Source organism: Somniosus microcephalus, unplaced genomic scaffold (genome assembly GCF_052327205.1).
Source record: "Somniosus microcephalus isolate GS21.2 unplaced genomic scaffold, FLI_Smic_1.0 scaffold143, whole genome shotgun sequence".
Lineage (NCBI taxonomy): Eukaryota > Metazoa > Chordata > Chondrichthyes > Squaliformes > Somniosidae > Somniosus > Somniosus microcephalus.
Window position 1 is genome coordinate 134636 of NW_028225330.1, and position 26511 is coordinate 161146.

A 26511-nucleotide genomic window follows, 5' to 3' on the forward strand; every position below is an offset into this window, starting at 1 on the left:
ACATTCAGAAACATGAGATGTGATCTAGTATCTATAGAAGAAACGGGGACAAGTCAACATTCCCAGTGTTGGAGCGAGTATTGAGTTGTGTGTGAGTGAACAAATCATTCCAAACATTCAGAAACATGAGATGTGATCTAGTATCTATGGAAGAAACGGGGACAAGTCAACATTCCCAGTGTTGGAGCGAGTATTGAGTTGTGTGTGAGTGAACAAATCATTCCAATCATTCAGAAACATGAGATGTGATCTAGTATCTATAGAAGAAACGGGGACAAGTCAACATTCCCAGTGTTGGAGCGAGTATTGAGTTGTGTGTGTGTGAACAAATCATTCCAAACATTCAGAAACATGAGATGTGATCTAGTATCTATAGAAGAAACGGGGACAAGTCAACATTCCCAGTGTTGGAGCTAGTATTGAGTTGTGTGTGTGTGAACAAATCATTCCAAACATTCAGAAACATGAGATGTGATCTAGTATCTATAGAAGAAACGGGGACAAGTCAACATTCCCAGTGTTGGAGCTCGTATTGAGTTGTGTGTGAGTGAACAAATCATTCCAAACATTCAGAAACATGAGATGTGATCTAGTATCTATAGAAGAAACGGGGACAAGTCAACATTCCCAGTGTTGGAGCTAGTATTGAGTTGTGTGTGAGTGAACAAATCATTCCAAACATTCAGAAACATGAGATGTGATCTAGTATCTATAGAAGAAACGGGGACAAGTCAACATTCCCAGTGTTGGAGCGAGTATTGAGTTGTGTGTGAGTGAACAAATCATTCCAAACATTCAGAAACATGAGATGTGATCTAGTATCTATAGAAGAAACAGGGACAAGTCAACATTCCCAGTGTTGGAGCTGGAATTGTGTTGTGTGTGAGTGTACATATCATTCCAAACATTCAGAAACATGAGATGTGATCTAGTATCTATAGAAGAAACGGGGACAAGTCAACATTCCCAGTGTTGGAGCGAGTATTGAGTTGTGTGTGTGAGTGTACAAATCATTCCAAACATTCAGAAACATGAGATGTGATCTAGTATCTATAGAAGAAACGGGGACAAGTCACCATTCCCAGTGTTGGAGCTAGTATTGAGTTGTGTGTGAGTGAACAAATCATTCCAAACATTCAGAAACATGAGATGTGATCTAGTATCTATAGAAGAAACGGAGACAAGTCAACATTCCCAGTGTTGGAGCGAGTATTGAGTTGCGTTGAGTGAACAAATCATTCCAAACATTCAGAAACATGAGATGTGATCTAGTATCTATAGAAGAAACGGGGACAAGTCAACATTCCCAGTGTTGGAGCGAGTATTGAGTTGTGTGTGAGTGAACAAATCATTCCAAACATTCAGAAACATGAGATGTGATCTAGTATCTATAGAAGAAACGGGGACAAGTCAACATTCCCAGTGTTGGAGCGAGTATTGAGTTGTGTGTGAGTGAACAAATCATTCCAAACATTCAGAAACATGAGATGTGATCTAGTATCTATAGAAGAAACGGGGACAAGTCAACATTCCCAGTGTTGGAGCGAGTATTGAGTTGTGTGTGAGTGAACAAATCATTCCAAACATTCAGAAACATGAGATGTGATCTAGTATCTATAGAAGAAACGGGGACAAGTCAACATTCCCAGTGTTGGAGCGAGTATTGAGTTGTGTGTGAGTGAACAAATCATTCCAAACATTCAGAAACATGAGATGTGATCTAGCATCTATAGAAGAAACGGGGACAAGTCAACATTCCCAGTGTTGGAGCTAGTATTGAGTTGTGTGTGAGTGAACAAATCATTCCAAACATTCAGAAACATGAGATGTGATCTAGTATCTATAGAAGAAACGGGGACAAGTCAACATTCCCAGTGTTGGAGCTAGTATTGAGTTGTGTGTGAGTGAACAAATCATTCCAAACATTCAGAAACATGAGATGTGATCTAGTATCTATAGAAGAAACGGGGACAAGTCAACATTCCCAGTGTTGGAGCGAGTATTGAGTTGTGTGTGTGAGTGTACAAATCATTCCAAACATTCAGAAACATGAGATGTGATCTAGTATCTATAGAAGAAACGGGGACAAGTCACCATTCCCAGTGTTGGAGCTAGTATTGAGTTGTGTGTGAGTGAACAAATCATTCCAAACATTCAGAAACATGAGATGTGATCTAGTATCTATAGAAGAAACGGAGACAAGTCAACATTCCCAGTGTTGGAGCGAGTATTGAGTTGCGTTGAGTGAACAAATCATTCCAAACATTCAGAAACATGAGATGTGATCTAGTATCTATAGAAGAAACGGGGACAAGTCAACATTCCCAGTGTTGGAGCGAGTATTGAGTTGTGTGTGAGTGAACAAATCATTCCAAACATTCAGAAACATGAGATGTGATCTAGTATCTATAGAAGAAACGGGGACAAGTCAACATTCCCAGTGTTGGAGCGAGTATTGAGTTGTGTGTGAGTGAACAAATCATTCCAAACATTCAGAAACATGAGATGTGATCTAGTATCTATAGAAGAAACGGGGACAAGTCAACATTCCCAGTGTTGGAGCGAGTATTGAGTTGTGTGTGAGTGAACAAATCATTCCAAACATTCAGAAACATGAGATGTGATCTAGTATCTATAGAAGAAACGGGGACAAGTCAACATTCCCAGTGTTGGAGCGAGTATTGAGTTGTGTGTGAGTGAACAAATCATTCCAAACATTCAGAAACATGAGATGTGATCTAGCATCTATAGAAGAAACGGGGACAAGTCAACATTCCCAGTGTTGGAGCTAGTATTGAGTTGTGTGTGAGTGAACAAATCATTCCAAACATTCAGAAACATGAGATGTGATCTAGTATCTATAGAAGAAACTGGGACAAGTCAACATTCCCAGTGTTGGAGCTAGTATTGAGTTGTGTGTGAGTGAACAAATCATTCCAAACATTCAGAAACATGAGATGTGATCTAGTATCTATAGAAGAAACGGGGACAAGTCAACATTCCCAGTGTTGGAGCGAGTATTGAGTTGTGTGTGAGTGAACAAATCATTCCAAACATTCAGAAACATGAAATGTGATCTAGTATCTATAGAGGAAACGGGGACAAGTCAACATTCCCAGTGTTGGAGCTAGTATTGAGTTGTGTGTGAGTGAACAAACCATTCCAAACATTAAAAACATGAGATGTGATCTAGTATCTATAGAAGAAACGGGGACAAGTCAACATTCCCAGTGTTGGAGCGAGTATTGAGTTGTGTGTGAGTGAACAAATCATTCCAAACATTCAGAAACATGGGATGTGATCTAGTATCTATAGAAGAAACGGGGACAAGTCAACATTCCCAGTGTTGGAGCGAGTATTGAGTTGTGTGTGAGTGAACAAATCATTCCAAACATTCAGAAACATGAGATGTGATCTAGTATCTATAGAAGAAACTGGGACAAGTCAACATTCCCAGTGTTGGAGCGAGTATTGAGTTGTGTGTGAGTGCACAAATCATTCCAAACATTCAGAAACATGAGATGTGATCTAGTATCTATAGAAGAAACGGGGACAAGTCAACATTCCCAGTGTTGGGGCGAGTATTGTGTTGTGTGTGAGTGAACAAATCATTCCAAACATTCAGAAACATGAGATGTGATCTAGTATCTATAGAAGAAACGGGGACAAGTCAACATTCCCAGTGTTGGAGCGAGTATTGAGTTGTGTGTGAGTGTACAAATCATTCCAAACATTCAGAAACATGAGATGTGATCTAGTATCTATAGAAGAAACGGGGACAAGTCAACATTCCCAGTGTTGGAGCGAGTATTGTGTTGTGTGTGTGTGTACAAATCATTCCAAACATTCAGAAACATGAGATGTGATCTAGTATCTATAGAAGAAACGGGGACAAGTCAACATTCCCAGTGTTGGAGCTAGTATTGAGTTGTGTGTGAGTGAACAAATCATTCCAAACATTCAGAAACATGAGCTGTGATCTTGTATCTATAGAAGAAACAGGGACAAGTCAACATTCCCAGTGTTGGAGCGAGTATTGAGTTGTGTGTGAGTGAACAAATCATTCCAAACATTCAGAAACATGAGATGTGATCTGGTATCTATAGAAGAAAAGGGGACAAGTCAACATTCCCAGTGTTGGAGCGAGTATTGAGTAGTGTGTGAGTGTACAAATCATTCCAAACATTCAGAAACATGAGATGTGATCTAGTATCTATAGAAGAAACGGGGACAAGTCAACATTCCCAGTGTTGGAGCGAGTATTGAGTTGTGTGTGAGTGAACAAATCATTCCAAACATTCAGAAACATGAGATGTGATCCAGTATCTATAGAAGAAACGGGGACAAGTCAACATTCCCAGTGTTGGAGCTAGTATTGAGTTGTGTGTGAGTGCACAAATCATTCCAAACATTCAGAAACATGAGATGTGATCCAGTATCTATAGAAGAAACGGGGACAAGTCAACATTCCCAGTGTTGGAGCTAGTATTGAGTGTTGTGTGTGAGTGAACAAATCATTCCAAACATTCAGAAACATGAGATGTGATCTAGTATCTATAGAAGAAACGGGGACAAGTCAACATTCCCAGTGTTGGAGCGAGTATTGAGTTGTGTGTGAGTGAACAAATCATTCCAAACATTCAGAAACATGAGATGTGATCTAGTATCTATAGAAGAAACGGGGACAAGTCAACACTCCCAGTGCTGGAGCTAGTATTGAGTTGTGTGTGAGTGTACAAATCATTCCAAACATTCAGAAACATGAGATGTGATCTAGTATCTACAGAAGAAACGGGGACAAGTCAACATTCCCAGTGTTGGAGCGAGTATTGAGTTGTGTGTGAGTGAACAAACCATTCCAAACATTCAGAAACATGAGATGTGATCTAGTATCTATAGAAGAAACGGGGACAAGTCAACACTCCCAGTGCTGGAGCTAGTATAGAGTTGTGTGTGAGTGTACAAATCATTCCAAACATTCAGAAACATGAGATGTGATCTAGTATCTATAGAAGAAACGGGGACAAGTCAACATTCCCAGTGTTGGAGCGAGTATTGAGTTGTGTGTGTGTGAACAAATCATTCCAAACATTCAGAAACATGAGATGTGATCTAGTATCTATAGAGGAAACGGGGACAAGTCCACATTCCCAGTGTTGGAGCGAGTATTGAGTTGTGTGTGAGTGAACAAATCATCCAAACATTCAGAAACATGAGATGTGATCTAGTATCTATAGAAGAAATGGGGACAAGTCAACATTCCCAGTGTTGGAGCTAGTATTGAGTTGTGTGTGTGAGTGAACAAATCATTCCAAACATTCAGAAACATTAGATGTGATCTAGTATCTATAGAAGAAACGGGGACAAGTCAACATTCCCAGTGTTGGAGCGAGTATTGAGTTGTGTGTGAGTGAACAAATCATTCCAAACATTCAGAAACATGAGATGTGATCTAGTATCTATAGAAGAAACGGGGACAAGTCAACATTCCCAGTGTTGGAGCGAGTATTGAGTTGTGTGTGAGTGAACAAATCATTCCAAACATTCAGAAACATGAGATGTGATCTAGTATCTATAGAAGAAACGGGGACAAGTCAACATTCCCAGTGTTGGAGCTAGTATTGAGTTGTGTGTGAGTGAACAAATCATTCCAAACATTCAGAAACATCAGATGTGATCTAGTATCTGTAGAAGAAACGGGGACAAGTCAACATTCCCAGTGTTGGAGCTAGTATTGAGTTGTGTGTGCGTGTACAAATCATTCCAAACATTCAGAAACATGAGATGTGATCCAGTATCTATAGAAGAAACAGGGACAAGTCAACATTCCCAGTGTTGGAGCGAGTATTGAGTTGTGTGTGAGTGAACAAATCATTCCAAACATTCAGAAACATGAGATGTGATCTAGCATCTATAGAAGAAACGGGGACAAGTCAACATTCCCAGTGTTGGAGCTAGTATTGAGTTGTGTGTGTGAACAAATCATTCCAAACAGTCAGAAACATGAGATGTGATCTAGTATCTATAGAAGAAATGGGGACAAGTCAACATTCCCAGTGTTGGAGCTAGTATTGAGTTGTGTGTGAGTGAACAAATCATTCCAAACATTCAGAAACATGAGATGTGATCTAGTATCTATAGAAGAAACGGGGACAAGTCAACATTCCCAGTGTTGGAGCGAGTATTGAGTTGTGTGTGAGTGAACAAATCATTCCAAACATTCAGAAACATGAGATGTGATCTAGTATCTATAGAAGAAACGGGGACAAGTCAACATTCCCAGTGTTGGAGCTAGTATTGAGTTGTGTTTGAGTGTACAAATCATTCCAAACATTCAGAAACATGAGATGTGATCTAGTATCTATAGAAGAAACGGGGACAAGTCAACATTCCCAGTGTTGGAGCGAGTATTGAGTTGTGTGTGAGTGAACAAATCATTCCAAACATTCAGAAACATGAGATGTGATCTAGTATCTATAGAAGAAACGGGGACAAGTCAACATTCCCAGTGTTGGAGCGAGTATTGTGTTGTGTGTGTGTGAACAAATCATTCCAAACATTCAGAAACATGAGATGTGATCTAGTATCTATAGAAGAAACGGGGACAAGTCAACATTCCCAGTGTTGGACCTAGTATTGAGTTGTGTGTGAGTGAACAAATCATTCCAAACATTCAGAAACATGAGATGTGATCTAGTATCTACAGAAGAAACGGGGACAAGTCAACATTCCCAGTGTTGGAGCGAGTATTGTGTTGTGTGTGAGTGAACAAATCATTCCAAACATTCAGAAACATGAGATGTGATCTAGTATCTATAGAGGAAACGGGAACAAGTCAACATTCCCAGTGTTGGAGCGAGTATTGAGTTGTGTGTGTGTGAACAAATCATTCCAAACATTCAGAAACATGAGATGTGATCTAGTATCTATAGAAGAAATGGGGACAAGTCAACATTCCCAGTGTTGGAGCTAGTATTGAGTTGTGTGTGAGTGAACAAATCATTCCAAACATTCAGAAACATGAGATGTGATCTAGTATCTATAGAAGAAACGGGGACAAGTCAACATTCCCAGTGTTGGAGCTAGTATTGAGTTGTGTGTGTGTGAACAAATCATTCCAAACATTCAGAAACATGAGATGTGATCTAGTATCTATAGAAGAAACGGGGACAAGTCAACATTCCCAGTGTTGGAGCGAGTATTGAGTTGTGTGTGAGTGTACAAATCATTCCAAACATTCAGAAACATGAGATGTGATCTAGTATCAAGAGAAGAAACAGGGACAAGTCAACATTCCCAGTGTTGGAGCGAGTATTGAGTTGTGTGTGAGTGAACAAATCATTCCAAACATTCAGAAACATGAGATGTGATCTAGTATCTATAGAAGAAACGGGGACAAGTCAACATTCCCAGTGTTGGAGCAAGTATTGTGTTGTGTGTGAGTGAACAAATCATTCCAAACATTCAGAAACATGAGATGTGATCTAGTATCTATAGAAGAAACGGGGACAAGTCAACATTCCCAGTGTTGGAGCTAGTATTGAGTTGTGTGTGAGTGTACAAATCATTCCAAACATTCAGAAACATGAGATGTGATCTAGTATCTATAGAGGAAACGGGGACAAGTCAACATTCCCAGTGTTGGAGCGAGTATTGAGTTGTGTGTGTGTGTGAACAAATCATTCCAAACATTCAGAAACATGAGATGTGATCTAGTATCTATAGAAGAAACGGGGACAAGTCAACATTCCCAGTGTTGGAGCGAGTATTGAGTTGTGTGTGAGTGAACAAATCATTCCAAACATTCAGAAACATGAGATGTGATCTAGTATCTATAGAGGAAACGGGGACAAGTCAACATTCCCAGTGTTGGAGCCAGTATTGAGTTTTGTGTGAGTGAACAAATCATTCCAAACATTCAGAAACATGAGATGTGATCTAGTATCTATAGAAGAAACGGGGACAAGTCAACATTCCCAGTGTTGGAGCTCGTATTGAGTTGTGTGTGAGTGAACAAATCATTCCAAACATTCAGAAACATGAGATGTGATCTAGTATCTATAGAAGAAACGGGGACAAGTCAACATTCCCAGTGTTGGAGCGAGTATTGAGTTGTGTGTGAGTGAACAAATCATTCCAAACATTCAGAAACATGAGATGTGATCTAGTATCTATAGAAGAAACGGGGACAAGTCAACATTCCCAGTGTTGGAGCTAGTATTGAGTTGTGTGTGAGTGAACAAATCATTCCAAACATTCAGAAACATGAGATGTGATCTCGTATCTATAGAAGAAACGGGGACAAGTCAACATTCCCAGTGTTGGAGCTCGTATTGAGTTGTGTGTGAGTGAACAAATCATTCCAAACATTCAGAAACATGAGATGTGATCTAGTATCTATAGAAGAAACGGGGACAAGTCAACATTCCCAGTGTTGGAGCTAGTATTGAGTTGTGTGTGAGTGAACAAATCATTCCAAACATTCAGAAACATGAGATGTGATCTAGTATCTATAGAAGAAACGGGGACAAGTCAACATTCCCAGTGTTGGAGCTAGTATTGAGTTGTGTGTGTGTGAACAAATCATTCCAAACATTCAGAAACATGAGATGTGATCTCGTATCTATAGAAGAAACGGGGACAAGTCAACATTCCCAGTGTTGGAGCTCGTATTGAGTTGTGTGTGAGTGAACAAATCATTCCAAACATTCAGAAACATGAGATGTGATCTAGTATCTATAGAAGAAACGGGGACAAGTCAACATTCCCAGTGTTGGAGCTAGTATTGAGTTGTGTGTGAGTGAACAAATCATTCCAAACATTCAGAAACATGAGATGTGATCTAGTATCTATAGAAGAAACGGGGACAAGTCAACATTCCCAGTGTTGGAGCTAGTATTGAGTTGTGTGTGAGTGAACAAATCATTCCAAACATTCAGAAACATGAGATGTGATCTAGTATCTATAGAAGAAACGGGGACAAGTCAACATTCCCAGTGTTGGAGCGAGTATTGAGTTGTGTGTGTGTGAACAAATCATTCCAAACATTCAGAAACATGAGATGTGATCTAGTATCTATAGAAGAAACAGGGACAAGTCAACATTCCCAGTGTTGGAGCTAGTATTGAGTTGTGTGTGAGTGAACAAATCATTCCAAACATTCAGAAACATGAGATGTGATCTAGTATCTATAGAAGAAACGGGGACAAGTCAACATTCCCAGTGTTGGAGCTAGTATTGAGTTGTGTGTGAGTGAACAAATCATTCCAAACATTCAGAAACATGAGATGTGATCTAGTATCTATAGAAGAAACGGGGACAAGTCAACATTCCCAGTGTTGGAGCTAGTATTGAGTTGTGTGTGAGTGAACAAATCATTCCAAACATTCAGAAACATGAGATGTGATCTCGTATCTATAGAAGAAACAGGGACAAGTCAACATTCCCAGTGTTGGAGCTAGTATTGAGTTGTGTGTGAGTGAACAAATCATTCCAAACATTCAGAAACATGAGATGTGATCTAGTATCTATAGAAGAAACGGGGACAAGTCAACATTCCCAGTGTTGGAGCTAGTATTGAGTTGTGTGTGAGTGAACAAATCATTCCAAACATTCAGAAACATGAGATGTGATCTAGTATCTATAGAAGAAACGGGGACAAGTCAACATTCCCAGTGTTGGAGCTAGTATTGAGTTGTGTGTGAGTGAACAAATCATTCCAAACATTCAGAAACATGAGATGTGATCTAGTATCTATAGAAGAAACGGGGACAAGTCAACATTCCCAGTGTTGGAGCGAGTATTGAGTTGTGTGTGAGTGAACAAATCATTCCAAACATTCAGAAACATGAGATGTGATCTAGTATCTATAGAAGAAACAGGGACAAGTCAACATTCCCAGTGTTGGAGCTAGTATTGAGTTGTGTGTGAGTGAACAAATCATTCCAAACATTCAGAAACATGAGATGTGATCTAGTATCTATAGAAGAAACGGGGACAAGTCAACATTCCCAGTGTTGGAGCGAGTATTGAGTTGCGTTGAGTGAACAAATCATTCCAAACATTCAGAAACATGAGATGTGATCTAGTATCTATAGAAGAAACGGAGACAAGTCAACATTCCCAGTGTTGGAGCGAGTATTGAGTTGCGTTGAGTGAACAAATCATTCCAAACATTCAGAAACATGAGATGTGATCTAGTATCTATAGAAGAAACGGGGACAAGTCAACATTCCCAGTGTTGGAGCGAGTATTGAGTTGTGTGTGAGTGAACAAATCATTCCAAACATTCAGAAACATGAGATGTGATCTCGTATCTATAGAAGAAACGGGGACAAGTCAACATTCCCAGTGTTGGAGCGAGTATTGAGTTGTGTGTGAGTGAACAAATCATTCCAAACATTCAGAAACATGAGATGTGATCTAGTATCTATCAGACAGGGCCTTGGTTTTCACAGGACTCAGAGGGAAATGTTTCTGGTGATAACATTTTGAGGGAAGAGTAAAAGTTTGTGGCCGCAAGTATTAATAAACATTCTATGATTGACAGCGTAGAACAACAACAAGAACAAACGTGTGTTTATGTAGCACCTTTAACGTGGTAAATCGTCTCAAGTGCTTCACAGGAGTGTGACCAATCAAAATCTTACACCGAGTCACCTAAGGTGATATTAGGACAGGTGAGCAAAAGCTTGCTCAAAGTGGTAAGGTTTATGGAACGTCTGAAAGGAGGAGAGCGAGAGAGAGAGGCGGAGGGGTTTAGAACATACGGTTGTTCCAGGGAGCAATGCTAAGATGGAATCCATATATAGGGAATGCAGCAACAGGAAGGGAGATAGCCCAATTCTCAGTGGGTTTTACAGGCCAGCGAGCAGTGGAGGTGAGAGGTGGGACTGGGGAAACTCGTTGTGGGGGAGGCAATTTTGGGGAGATACAAAATATTTCCTTTACTTTCTAAAAATGATGGTGGAAGTGAGAATGTTGACGTACTGGAGGAGGATGTGGTCCACAGTTACAGATCACTGCAGAGAAGGATTTGGATCTGAGTAAAGTCGCCGAGGTGGAGAAGTCACCTGGGCTCAGAATTAATGCACCCCAGACTGTTAGAGGAAGTCAGAGAGGAGATAGGAGGGACTGAGCACAGCATTTCAACCCAGGTTTAATATCAGACTGTTAGAGGGAGTCAGAGAGGAGATAGGAGGGACTGAGCACAGCATTTCAACCCAGGTTTAATATCAGACTGTTAGAGGAAGTCAGAGAGGTGATAGGAGGGACTGAGGACAGCATTTCAACCCAGGTTTAATATCAGACTGTTAGAGGAAGTCAGAGCGGTGATAGGAGGGACTGACCACAGCATTTCAACCCAGGTTTAATATCAGACTGTTAGAGGAAGTCAGAGAGGTGATAGGAGGGACTGAGCACAGCATTTCAACCCAGGTTTAATATCAGACTGTTAGAGGAAGTCAGAGAGGTGATAGGAGGGACTGAGCACAGCATTTCAACCCAGGTTTAATATCAGACTGTTAGAGGGAGTCAGAGAGGTGATAGGAGAGACTGAGCACAGCATTTCAACCCAGGTTTAATATCAGACTGTTAGAGGAAGTCAGAGAGGAGATAGGAGGGACTGAGCACAGCATTTCAACCCAGGTTTAATATCAGACTGTTAGAGGGAGTCAGAGAGGTGATAGGAGGGACTGAGCACAGCATTTCAACCCAGGTTTAATATCAGACTGTTAGAGGGAGTCAGAGAGGTGATAGGAGAGACTGAGCACAGCATTTCAACCCAGGTTTAATATCAGACTGTTAGAGGAAGTCAGAGAGGTGATAGGAGGGACTGAGCACAGCATTTCAACCCAGGTTTAATATCAGACTGTTCGAGGAAGTCAGAGAGGTGATAGGAGGGACTGAGCACAGCATATCAACCCAGGTTTGATATCAGATTGTTAGAGGAAGTCAGAGAGGTGATAGGAGGGACTGAGCACAGCATTTCAACCCAGGTTTAATATCAGACTGTTAGAGGAAGTCAGAGAGGAGATAGGAGGGACTGAGCACAGCATTTCAACCCAGGTTTAATATCAGACTGTTAGAGGGAGTCAGAGAGGTGATAGGAGGGACTGAGCACAGCATTTCAACCCAGGTTTAATATCAGACTGTTAGAGGAAGTCAGAGAGGTGATAGGAGGGACTGAGCACAGCATTTCAACCCAGGTTTAATATCAGATTGTTAGAGGAAGTCAGAGAGGTGATAGGAGGGACTGAGCACAGCATTTCAACCCAGGTTTAATATCAGACTGTTAGAGGAAGTCAGAGAGGAGATAGGAGGGACTGAGCACAGCATTTCAACCCAGGTTTAATATCAGACTGTTAGAGGAAGTCAGAGAGGTGATAGGAGGGACTGAGCACAGCATTTCAACCCAGGTTTAATATCAGATTGTTAGAGGAAGTCAGAGAGGTGATAGGAGGGACTGAGCACAGCATTTCAACCCAGGTTTAATATCAGACTGTTAGAGGAAGTCAGAGAGGAGATAGGAGGGACTGAGCACAGCATTTCAACCCAGGTTTAATATCAGACTGTTAGAGGGAGTCAGAGAGGTGATAGGAGGGACTGAGCACAGCATTTCAACCCAGGTTTAATATCAGACTGTTAGAGGAAGTCAGAGAGGTGATAGGAGGGACTGAGCACAGCATTTCAACCCAGGTTTAATATCAGACTGTTAGAGGAAGTCAGAGCGGTGATAGGAGGGTCTGAGCACAGCATTTCAACCCAGGTTTAATATCAGACTGTTAGAGGAAGTCAGAGAGGAGATAGGAGGGACTGAGCACAGCATTTCAACCCAGGTTTAATATCAGACTGTTAGAGGAAGTCAGAGAGGTGATAGGAGGGACTGAGCACAGCATTTCAACCCAGGTTTAATATCAGACTGTTAGAGGGAGTCAGAGAGGTGATAGGAGGGACTGAGCACAGCATTTCAACCCAGGTTTAATATCAGACTGTTAGAGGAAGTCAGAGAGGTGATAGGAGGGACTGAGCACAGCATTTCAACCCAGGTTTAATATCAGATGGTTAGAGGAAGCCAGAGAGGTGATAGGAGGGACTGAGCACAGCATTTCAACCCAGGTTTAATATCAGACTGTTAGAGGAAGTCAGAGAGGTGATAGGAGGGACTGAGCACAGCATTTCAACCCAGGTTTAATATCAGACTGTTAGAGGGAGTCAGAGAGGTGATAGGAGGGACTGAGCACAGCATTTCAACCCAGGTTTAATATCAGACTGTTAGAGGAAGTCAGAGAGGTGATAGGAGGGACTGAGCACAGCATTTCAACCCAGGTTTAATATCAGACTGTTAGAGGAAGTCAGAGCGGTGATAGGAGGGACTGAGCACAGCATTTCAACCCAGGTTTAATATCAGACTGTTAGAGGAAGTCAGAGAGGTGATAGGAGGGACTGAGCACAGCATTTCAACCCAGGTTTAATATCAGTCTGTTAGAGGAAGTCAGAGAGGTGATAGGAGGGACTGACCACAGCATTTCAACCCAGGTTTAATATCAGACTGTTAGAGGAAGTCAGAGAGGTGATAGGAGGGACTGAGCACAGCATTTCAACCCAGGTTTAATATCAGACTGTTAGAGGAAGTCAGAGAGGTGATAGGAGGGACTGAGCACAGCATTTCAACCCAGGTTTAATATCAGACTGTTAGAGGAAGTCAGAGAGGTGATAGGAGGGACTGACCACAGCATTTCAACCCAGGTTTAATATCAGACTGTTAGAGGAAGTCAGAGAGGAGATAGGAGGGACTGAGCACAGCATTTCAACCCAGGTTTAATATCAGACTGTTAGAGGAAGTCAGAGAGGTGATAGGAGGGACTGACCACAGCATTTCAACCCAGGTTTAATATCAGACTGTTAGAGGAAGTCAGAGAGGAGATAGGAGGGACTGAGCACAGCATTTCAACCCAGGTTTAATATCAGATTGTTAGAGGAAGTCAGAGAGGTGATAGGAGGGACTGAGCACAGCATTTCAACCCAGGTTTAATATCAGACTGTTAGAGGAAGTCAGAGAGCCAAAAATGAGCGAATCAGAAGATCCACAACAGCCCCGCTTCCAGATTCCCCCCAACACCGCAAAAAAAGCTATAAAAGCGATCAAGCATGAGCAGATGAGAGAAAAACCAGAAACACTTTTTGCTGACTGTTACAACAATGGGACAAAAAGTAACCTCATTTTCTACTCAGATCAGCCAGTGGCTTGGATCACAGCAATAAAATCACACTATATCAATGTTAAGCTAGAAAATACCGCAAATGGGTCCTTAATGAAAATTAACACACCAGGAGACAGTTCAACTACGACGGTCAACGCGTACAATACCGGAACAATATTAGTGCAAGGCAACCTCGACAAATTTGCAACGGCCTTCAGGACACTGAAAAAATTAACTAAGGGGGGAAGGAACAGCCCCAGAGTGGCCCGCACTCCCCCCAACATTGACAACTTACCAGGAGAAAATCTGCCTGGTCAGGAGGTGAACGAGCCACACAGTTCAAACCAGACACTAACCCCGGGGAACCACAGCCACACGATACAACTGACAAACCCCAGCATAACTACCAGGGAGGAAGCCACACATAGTCCCCCTACCATTCCCAGCCCACCAAGAGAAGAGCAGCATAGCCAGGAAGTGAGTGAGCCCTCCAGGGCCGACCAGCCTAGCCAGGAAGTGAGTGAGCCTTCCAGGGCCGACCAGACACATACCCCGGGATCACACAGCCAGATACAACCAAAAGATAAATTTAATCAATTAGAGATAGAGATGGTTAAACTTAGAGAGGACTTCCTCAAAATGAATGACGATCAAAATCAGGAGAGGGAGAGACACAAGAGAGAGCTGAAGCTACTTGAGAACCAGGTGAATCTACTTAGGAATCAGGTGAAAGAGCTGCAGGAAAAAGAAGAGAGCCATAGAGGAGAGATAACACCATTAGACCAGCAACCAGAGGCTAGAGATAAGACAAGACAGAGCCGGACGGAACGGCTGCACTCCCACACGGAACAAAAGCAACAGACACACAATACAAGGGGTGCCACACAGACCGACCAGCATACTGATTCGCAATCTTCCCCCACCACCGTGGAACCACAAGCGGGCCGCTCACAAGAGGTACGCACACACCAGACACCCCAGCCCAGCACACACACTATGAGTCCAAGCGAAAGCCACCAGACAGTAAACACAAACAAGGCTGACGTCGTAATACTCATAGACTCAAATGGGAAATTTCTATGGGAGAAAAAGCTATTCCCTAGAAGTAAAGTAGAAAAGATCTGGTGCCCAACAACAAACAGAGCCATGGGATGGCTGACCAAAGCCAGATTAGGCTCCCCCCAACACATAATAATACACACGGGCACAAATGACCTAAAGACCCAACAGAAAGAAGTAGCAACATCGCTCAGAGCAATGATTAGGAAAGCAAGCAGTACATTTCCAAACACTAGAATCACTGTTTCCACAATATTGCCGAGAACAGACTTCAACAACAACACAATTCATGAGATAAATGCCAGCATAGCAAGAGACTGCGAATCAAACCACAACGTACACCTGGCCCAACACCCCACCCTCGATGAGGAATGTCTTTACGACCACGTCCACATCCAAAGGCAAAGAATATCGATCTTTGCTAAAGCCCTGAAGGACGTCGCTTTTAACCGGGTCCATACCCAGACTCCAAGAGGACCCCCCCCCCGACCACCAGAGATCAGCGGGGTACATATCAGGAACACTACAAGGACCACCAACACACCAACCGAGACCAGAGAGGATCCCCATGCAAAACAACAATATCAGACCTGCACCACTCCTGTCCCACAGGGGAACAGGACTGCTCCCAGCCAGAGAGAGGGAGAGATGCACAGGACGTACGCAATACCTCAGACAGAAACAATCCATTAAGAGACAATAAGCAGATGTGCAGCAGCATCTACTTCCGCCTTATGGATCAAGGACTAATTAATAGAAAGAACTGTAACCAAATTGTATTAACTTTTGTAGATAACTGATGTGATCTTTTTTTTCCCACACTTAGACACGACAAACACGTACCACTCTTTAACCTATCATAGAAAAAGATCAAACTTAACATGAAATCCTTATATATTTCGACCTGGAATATCCAAGGTCTACGCTCTTCACTGCGAGAAGTGAAAAGTAGGACCCCAGAGTTCATAGATGAAACTAAAGACCTAGATATTATCATTTTACAGGAAACTTGGTATAAAGGAAAAGGACACACTGGCTGTCCCCAAGGGTACACTGAGCTGATGGTCCCCTCCAATAAATTACCAAGTGTAACCCAAGGCAGAGACTCCGGAGGCATACTGATCTGGTTTAAAACAGAACTTAAGAATTACATCAAATTTATAAAAAAGGGCGAAAACCATATGTGGCTCAAACTTGAGAGGGAGATTATCTCAAACACCCAAGATGTTTACATTTGCGCACTTTATATCCCTCCAATCGATTCCCCGTACTTTAAAGAGGACACCTTCTCCAACATGGAGGGGGAAATTATCCAATACCAGGCCCAGGGGAACGTGTTGATCTGTGGGGACCTCAATTCAAGAACGGGCGAAGAACCAGACTTCACCAATAATCAGGGAAACAATTACGTTTTCGGGAATAACCACTTTGACATCCCTTCCCTTCCATACAGGCATAACTGCGACAAGCAGTCAAATACCAACGGAAAACAGCTACTACAGCTCTGTCGAAACCTGGGTCTGTACATTGTCAATGGTAGGTTCATAGGAGACCTCCTAGGAAGATCGACCTATTGCTCACCTCTTGGCTGCAGCACAGTAGACTATATGATTACAGACTTAGACCCATCCTCTTTCAGAGCATTCACAGTCAAACCACAAACAACACTGTCAGATCACAGTCAAATTACTATGTTCCTCAAAAAGACAGAAACAAACAACATAGAAACACAACCCAGTAAACTGTACAACACCAAAAAATCGTACAGATGGGCCAAAAACGACACGGAAAAATACCAGAAAACAATTAGCAATGCATCAACTCAAGCTCTCTTAGACACCTTTCTGGATAACATATACACTCACAATAAAGAAGGCGTAAACCGGGCAGTTAGTAAACTAAACAATATTTTTGATAATTTGGCAACAAATGCAAACTTGAAAGCTCGCAAGAACAAACACAAAACAAAAAACTATGAAAAATGGTTTGACCGAGATTGCCATAACATGAGGAAAAAACTTAGAAAAATATCAAACCAAAAACACAGACATCCAGAAAACGAGGAACTACGCCTTACTTATTGTCAGACACTAACACAATACAGAAACACACTCAGAACCAAAAAAGAGCAATATATTAAGAATACACTCAGCTCCATGGAGGAATCCATTGATTCCAATTGTTTCTGGGAAAACTTGAAAACACTACACAAAAAACAACACGACGATTTGGCCATTCAAAATGGGGACACATGGGTAAACCACTTTGAAAAATTATACCAGAAAAACACACTAAGACCAGAGCAACACCAAATATGCAAAAAACTGGAAAAGCTAGAAATGGCCATAAAAGATAACCAAAACCCGCTGGACGCCATAATAACAGAAAAAGAACTTCTTGAAAAACTCAAGGACCTGCGACCAGGAAAAGCCTGCGGGACAGACGGCATACTAAACGAGATGATTAAACACACAGACGACAAAATGAAACTGGCTATCCTAAAACTCTTCAACTTGGTTCTGAGTGTCGGTTATTTCCCTGATATCTGGAACAAAGGACTCATAACGCCCATATACAAAAGTGGGGACAAAATCGACCCAAACAACTATCGAGGCATCTGTGTAAACAGTAACCTGGGGAAGGTATTCTGTAGCATCATAAACAAAAGACTTATAAACTTCCTTGAGGAGCACAATGTCTTGAGTAAAAGCCAAATTGGATTCCTGCCAAACTATAGAACATCCGATCATATCTTCACCCTACAGACCCTAATTGACAAACACGTTCACCATAACAAAAGCAAAATCTACGCATGCTTTGTAGATTTCCAGAAGGCTTTCGACTCCATCTGGCATGACGGTTTATTCCTGAAACTTATCGAAAGTGGGGTAGGAGGGAAAACATATGATGTAATTAAATCAAGGTATACAAACAACAAATGTGCAGTTAAAATTGGAGACAAACAAACAAAATACTTCCCACAGGGGCGGGGGGTGACGCAGGGCTCGCCAATCTCACCGACACTCTTTAATATTTACATAAATGGATTGGCAAAACTACTTGAACAATCTACAGCACCCGGCCTCACCCTATATGAATCCAAGGTTAAATTCCTCCTCTATGCAGACGACCTGGTTCTGCTGTCACCTACTAAAGAGGGGCTACAGCAAAACCTGGACCTGCTGGAGTCGTACTGCCAGACTTGGGCCCTGACAATAAATCCCCAAAAAACCAAAGTCCTTGTGTTCCAGCAAAGATCCAAACATCAGGGACCCAAAATAAATTTCACAGTAGGAACAACCAAAATTGAACAAACCACTAACTACACATACTTGGGCTTAAAAATCAGTTCTACGGGAAACTTCAAACTGGCTGTGAATGAACTGAAAGAGAAAGCAAGAAGGGCTTTCTATGCCATCAAAAAATCAATCCAAATAGAAATCCCAATTAGCATTTGGCTCAAAATTTTCAAATCAGTAATTGAACCAATTGCACTCTATGGCAGTGAGGTATGGGGACCGCTAACTCAACAAGAATTTGCAAAATGGGACAAACACCCAATTGAGATCCTACATGCAGAATTCTGTAAAAGTATCCTCCGGACTCAAAGGAAAACAGTAAACAATGCATGCAGGGCGGAACTAGGCCAATATCCATTAATAATCACTATCCAAAAAAGAGCCACCAAATTTTGGAATCACCTACAAATGAGCAATCCCCAATGCTATCACTACGACGCCCTGAAATGCCAAGAGCTGACCATAAAGAAGAATACCCTCAGTCAACTAGTCCTGGGACTCAGTGAAGTAACTACTAACAATAACCAGCCCCAGGACAGTGACAGGGTAACACAAAGAATTCGACCCAACACAATCGTCGCTAAGCAAAAGGAAAAATATCTGACATATTGGGCAGAAACAACAAAAACCCAAAGCAAACTCAATTGCTACTTGGCCCTAAACAGACAATACAACATAGCTGATTACCTGACCATGGTAAAGGATAACAAACTGAGAAGAACCTTGACAAGGTACAGACTTAGCGAACATAGCCTAGCGATCGAAAAAGGCAGACACAGGCAGACCAGGCTGCCAAGAGAGGACAGGATATGCTCTCACTGCAGTCAGGGAGTAGTGGAGACAGAGATGCACTTCCTCACAGCTTGTGGAAAATATCAGGGCATCAGGGAGAATTTCTACCAAAAATTCTCACAAATATGCCCTGATTTCAGAAATCTGAATGACAACCAAAAACTCCCATTCCTACTGGGAGAGGAGAGAAGCTGTATAACACTGGCGGCACACTATGTTACAGCTTGCCATGAACAGAGGGACAACCAGTAAACTAAGAAAAGAATATATATAAACAATGCGAATGTATATTTATACACTCAGGGATATACCTGTTTATACACTGTATGAATAGAACTGCGTTTATGTGCGAAACCATAAATGTATTTTGATGCTTTGGCAACATAAGATGTAACTTATCATGCCAATAAAGCGATTTGAATTGTGAATTGTGATAGGAGGGACTGAGCACAGCATTTCAACCCAGGTTTAATATCAGACTGTTAGAGGAAGTCAGAGAGGTGATAGGAGGGACTGAGCACAGCATTTCAACGCAGGTTTAATATCAGACTGTTAGAGGAAGTCAGAGAGGTGATAGGAGGGACTGAGCACAGCATTTCAACCCAGGTTTAATATCAGACTGTTAGAGGAAGTCAGAGAGGAGATAGGAGGGACTGAGCACAGCATTTCAACCCAGGTTTAATATCAGACTGTTAGAGGAAGTCAGAGAGGTGATAGGAGGGACTGAGCACAGCATTTCAACCCAGGTTTAATATCAGACTGTTCGAGGAAGTCAGAGAGGAGATAGGAGGGACTGAGCACAGCATTTCAACCCAGGTTTAATATCAGACTGTTAGAGGAAGTCAGAGAGGTGATAGGAGGGACTGAGCACAGCATTTCAACCCAGGTTTAATATCAGACTGTTCGAGGAAGTCAGAGAGGAGATAGGAGGGACTGAGCACAGCATTTCAACCCAGGTTTAATATCAGACTGTTAGAGGAAGTCAGAGAGGAGATAGGAGGGACTGAGCACAGCATTTCAACCCAGGTTTAATATCAGACTGTTAGAGGAATTCAGAGAGGAGATAGGAGGGACTGAGCACAGCATTTCAACCCAGGTTTAATATCAGACTGTTAGAGGAAGTCAGAGAGGTGATAGGAGGGACTGAGCACAGCATTTCAACCCAGGTTTAATATCAGATTGTTAGAGGAAGTCAGAGAGGTGATAGGAGGGACTGAGCACAGCATTTCAACCCAGGTTTAATATCAGACTGTTAGAGGAAGTCAGAGAGGTGAGAGGAGGGACTGAGCACAGCATTTCAACCCAGGTTTAATATCAGATTGTTAGAGGAAGTCAGAGAGGAGATAGGAGGGACTGAGCACAGCATTTCAACCCAGGTTTAATATCAGACTGTTAGAGGAAGTCAGAGAGGAGATAGGAGGGACTGAGCACAGCATTTCAACCCAGGTTTAATATCAGACTGTTAGAGGGAGTCAGAGAGGTGATAGGAGGGACTGAGCACAGCATTTCAACCCAGGTTTAATATCAGACTGTTAGAGGAAGTCAGAGAGGAGATAGGAGGGACTGAGCACAGCATTTCAACCCAGGTTTAATATCAGACTGTTAGAGGAAGTCAGAGAGGAGATGGGAGGGACTGAGCACAGCATTTCAACCCAGGTTTAATATCAGACTGTTAGAGGAAGTCAGAGAGGTGATAGGAGGGACTGAGCACAGCATTTCAACCCAGGTTTAATATCAGACTGTTAGAGGAAGTCAGAGAGGTGATAGGAGGGACTGAGCACAGCATTTCAACCCAGGTTTAATATCAGACTGTTAGAGGAAGTCAAAGAGGAGATAGGAGGGACTGAGCACAGCATTTCAACCCAGGTTTAATATCAGACTGTTAGAGGAAGTCAGAGCGGTGATAGGAGGGACTGAGCACAGCATTTCAACCCAGGTTTAATATCAGACTGTTAGAGGAAGTCAGAGAGGAGATAGGAGGGACTGAGCACAGCATTTCAACCCAGGTTTAATATCAGACTGTTAGAGGGAGTCAGAGAGGTGATAGGAGGGACTGAGCACAGCATTTCAACCCAGGTTTAATATCAGACTGTTAGAGGAAGTCAGAGAGGTGATAGGAGGGACTGAGCACAGCATTTCAACCCAGGTTTAATATCAGACTGTTAGAGGAAGTCAGAGAGGTGATAGGAGGGACTGAGCACAGCATTTCAACCCAGGTTTAATATCAGACTGTTAGAGGGAGTCAGAGAGGTGATAGGAGGGGACTGAGCACAGCATTTCAACCCAGGTTTAATATCAGACTGTTAGAGGAAGTCAGAGAGGTGATAGGAGGGACTGAGCACAGCATTTCAACCCAGGTTTAATATCAGACTGTTAGAGGGAGTCAGAGAGGTGATAGGAGGGACTGAGCACAGCATTTCAACCCAGGTTTAATATCAGATTGTTAGAGGAAGTCAGAGAGGTGATAGGAGGGACTGAGCACAGCATTTCAACCCAGGTTTAATATCAGACTGTTAGAGGAAGTCAGAGAGGAGATAGGAGGGACTGAGCACAGCATTTCAACCCAGGTTTAATATCAGACTGTTAGAGGAAGTCAGAGCGGAGATAGGAGGGACTGACCACAGCATTTCAACCCAGGTTTAATATCAGACTGTGAGAGGAAGTCAGAGAGGAGATAGGAGGGACTGACCACAGCATTTCAACCCAGGTTTAATATCAGACTGTTAGCGGGAGTCAGAGAGGTGATAGGAGGGACTGAGCACAGCATTTCAACCCAGGTTTAATATCAGACTGTTAGAGGGAGTCAGAGAGGTGATAGGAGGGACTGAGCACAGCATTTCAACCCAGGTTTAATATCAGACTGTTAGAGGAAGTCAGAGAGGTGATAGGAGGGACTGAGCACAGCATTTCAACCCAGGTTTAATATCAGAGTGTTAGAGGAAGTCAGAGAGGTGATAGGAGGGACTGAGCACAGCATTTCAACCCAGGTTTAATATCAGACTGTTAGAGGGAGTCAGAGAGGTGATAGGAGGGACTGAGCACAGCATTTCAACCCAGGTTTAATATCAGACTGTTAGAGGAAGTCAGAGAGGTGATAGGAGGGACTGAGCACAGCATTTCAACCCAGGTTTAATATCAGACTGTTAGAGGAAGTCAGAGAGGTGATAGGAGGGACTGAGCACAGCATTTCAACCCAGGTTTAATATCAGACTGTTAGAGGAAGTCAGAGAGGTGATAGGAGGGACTGAGCACAGCATTTCAACCCAGGTTTAATATCAGACTGTTAGAGGGAGTCAGAGAGGTGATCGGAGGGACTGAGCACAGCATTTCAACCCAGGTTTAATATCAGACTGTTAGAGGAAGTCAGAGAGGTGATAGGAGGGACTGAGCACAGCATTTCAACCCAGGTTTAATATCAGACTGTTAGAGGGAGTCAGAGAGGTGATAGGAGGGACTGAGCACAGCATTTCAACCCAGGTTTAATATCAGACTGTTAGAGGAAGTCAGAGAGGTGATAGGAGGGACTGAGCACAGCATTTCAACCCAGGTTTAATATCAGACTGTTAGAGGAAGTCAGAGAGGTGATAGGAGGGACTGAGCACAGCATTTCAACCCAGGTTTAATATCAGACTGTTAGAGGGAGTCAGAGAGGTGATAGGAGGGACTGAGCACAGCATTTCAACCCAGGTTTAATATCAGACTGTTAGAGGAAATCAGAGAGGTGATAGGAGGGACTGAGCACAGCATTTCAACCCAGGTTTAATATCAGACTGTTAGAGGAAGTCAGAGAGGTGATAGGAGGGACTGAGCACAGCATTTCAACCCAGGTTTAATATCAGACTGTTAGAAGAAGTCAGAGAGGTGATAGGAGGGACTGAGCACAGCATTTCAACCCAGGTTTAATATCAGACTGTTAGAGGAAGTCAGAGAGGTGATAGGAGGGACTGAGCACAGCATTTCAACCCAGGTTTAATATCAGACTGTTAGAGGAAGTCAGAGAGGAGATAGGAGGGACTGAGCACAGCATTTCAACCCAGGTTTAATATCAGACTGTTAGAGGAAGTCAGAGAGGAGATAGGAGGGACTGAGCACAGCATTTCAACCCAGGTTTAATATCAGACTGTTAGAGGAAGTCAGAGAGGAGATAGGAGGGACTGACCACAGCATTTCAACCCAGGTTTAATATCAGACTGTTAGAGGAAGTCAGAGCGGTGATAGGAGGGACTGAGCACAGCATTTCAACCCAGGTTTAATATCAGACTGTTAGAGGAAGTCAGAGAGGTGATAGGAGGGACTGAGCACAGCATTTCAACCCAGGTTTAATATCAGACTGTTAGAGGAAGTCAGAGAGGAGATAGGAGGGACTGAGCACAGCATTTCAACCCAGGTTTAATATCAGACTGTTAGAGGAAGTCAGAGAGGAGATAGGAGGGACTGAGCACAGCATTTCAACCCAGGTTTAATATCAGACTGTTAGAGGGAGTCAGAGAGGTGATAGGAGGGACTGAGCACAGCATTTCAACCCAGGTTTAATATCAGACTGTTAGAGGAAGTCAGAGAGGTGATAGGAGGGACTGAGCACAGCATTTCAACCCAGGTTTAATATCAGACTGTTAGAGGAAGTCAGAGAGGAGATAGGAGGGACTGAGCACAGCATTTCAACCCAGGTTTAATATCAGACTGTTAGAGGAAGTCAGAGAGGAGATAGGAGGGACTGAGCACAGCATTTCAACCCAGGTTTAATATCAGACTGTTAGAGGAAGTCAGAGAGGAGATAGGAGGGACTGAGCACAGCATTTCAACCCAGGTTTAATATCAGACTGTTAGAGGAAGTCAGAGAGGAGATAGGAGGGACTGAGCACAGCATTTCAACCCAGGTTTAATATCAGATTGTTAGAGGAAGTCAGAGAGGAGATAGCAGGGACTGAGCACAGCATTTCAACCCAGGTTTAATATCAGACTGTTAGAGGAAGTCAGAGAGGAGATAGGAGGGACTGAGCACAGCATTTCAACCCAGGTTTAATATCAGACTGTTAGAGGGAGTCAGAGAGGTGATAGGAGGGACTGAGCACAGCATTTCAACCCAGGTTTAATATCAGACTGTTAGAGGGAGTCAGAGAGGTGATAGGAGGGACTGAGCACAGCGTTTCAACCCAGGTTTAATATCAGACTGTTAGAGGGAAGTCAGAGAGGTGATAGGAGGGACTGAGCACAGCATTTCAACCCAGGTTTAATATCAGATTGTTAGAGGAAGTCAGAGAGGTGATAGGAGGGACTGAGCACAGCATTTCAACCCAGGTTTAATATCAGACTGTTAGAGGAAGTCAGAGAGGTGATAGGAGGGACTGAGCACAGCATTTCAACCCAGGTTTAATATCAGACTGTTAGAGGAAGTCAGAGAGGAGATAGGAGGGGACTGAGCACAGCATTTCAACCCAGGTTTAATATCAGACTGTTAGAGGAAGTCAGAGAGGAGATAGGAGGGACTGACCACAGCATTTCAACCCAGGTTTAATATCAGACTGTTAGAGGAAGTCAGAGAGGAGATAGGAGGGACTGACCACAGCATTTCAACCCAGGTTTAATATCAGACTGTTAGAGGAAGTCAGAGAGGTGATAGGAGGGACTGAGCACAGCATTTCAACCCAGGTTTAATATCAGACTGTTAGAGGAAGTCAGAGAGGAGATAGGAGGGACTGAGCACAGCATTTCAACCCAGGTTTAATATCAGACTGTTAGAGGAAGTCAGAGAGGTGATAGGAGGGACTGAGCACAGCATTTCAACCCAGGTTTAATATCAGACTGTTAGAGGAAGTCAGAGAGGAGATAGGAGGGACTGAGCACAGCATTTCAACCCAGGTTTAATATCAGACTGTTAGAGGAAGTCAGAGAGGTGATAGGAGGGACTGAGCACAGCATTTCAACCCAGGTTTAATATCAGACTGTTAGAGGAAGTCAGAGAGGAGATAGGAGGGACTGAGCACAGCATTTCAACCCAGGTTTAATATCAGACTGTTAGAGGGAGTCAGAGAGGTGATAGGAGGGACTGAGCACAGCATTTCAACCCAGGTTTAATATCAGACTGTTAGAGGAAGTCAGAGAGGTGATAGGAGGGACTGAGCACAGCATTTCAACCCAGGTTTAATATCAAAAATATACAGGTGGACTGAAGGAGCCCAAGAGATGTTTCTGTTCTAATGTGGAGAGAGGATTAACCTGGTAACCAGAGACCATTGTGTAGAAACCCCACCAAATCTGTTAATCCAGGTTGAATTAGCGAGCATTTAGCGAGAAAGAGGATGATGAGGGGAGGATGGAACGGATTAGCTGCAGAAAAGTCATATATGACAATTTTACAAACAATGACGGACAGGTAAAGACCCTTTGGTCCATCCAGACTTTCCCAGGCAATTGCGATACTTTGTCATACTTTGTTGTAGTTATCCCAAACCAAACCATGGGTGAGGTGAAAAAAAACAGGTAAAAACACAGGTCAATTTGGGGGATTTAAATAGGGGAAATTCCTCTCCGACCCATCTAGGCGATTGAAACTAGTCCAGCAGATCAATCTTGCACTGAATTCCCGGAAGTGCCTTCCTGTTGTAAGAGGTGATGTCCGCACCAAACAGGAACCGGTCCAGCTCTCACCTGAAGGAATTCACCGAGTCAGTGTCCACCGCCAGAGAAGGTATCCTGTTCCAGAGGTCGACTATTCTCTGGGAAAAGAACCACCTCCTGACATCTAACTTAAATTTGGCCTTTCACAACTTAAAGTGGTGACCTCTCCGTAAGCTATCTCATTGGAACAAACTGTTAAATGGAACACAATCGATTCCCTTCATCATCTTATAAACCTCAATCAGATCACCGCTTAGTCTTTGCTTCTCTAAAGTGTAGAGTCCACATTCTTAGCCTATCTTGATAACTAAGCTGCTTTATACTGGGAATTAGTGTAATGTCCCTCTGCATCAGTTTCAAAGCCTCAATACCACCCACCTTATGTGGGGACCATAACTGGACACAGTATTCCAAGTGAAGCCTTTACCAAGGTCTTGTACTAGGACAGAATAGGTCGTCTTATACCCTACTGTCATATGAATGCACCCCAATATCCCCTTTGTTCTAGCTATCACTTCACGGCATTGCTCCTGTACCTTTAG

The 26511-nt window shown here is 42.8% G+C and overlaps 1 protein-coding gene across 1 annotated transcript in view; it reads left to right on the forward strand.

Annotated features, from left to right (window-relative positions):
- LOC147082213 (NACHT, LRR and PYD domains-containing protein 3-like) overlaps nucleotides 1-26511 on the forward strand; it is a 278082-nt gene that overhangs the window by 106855 nt on the left and 144716 nt on the right. The window lies entirely within an intron of this gene.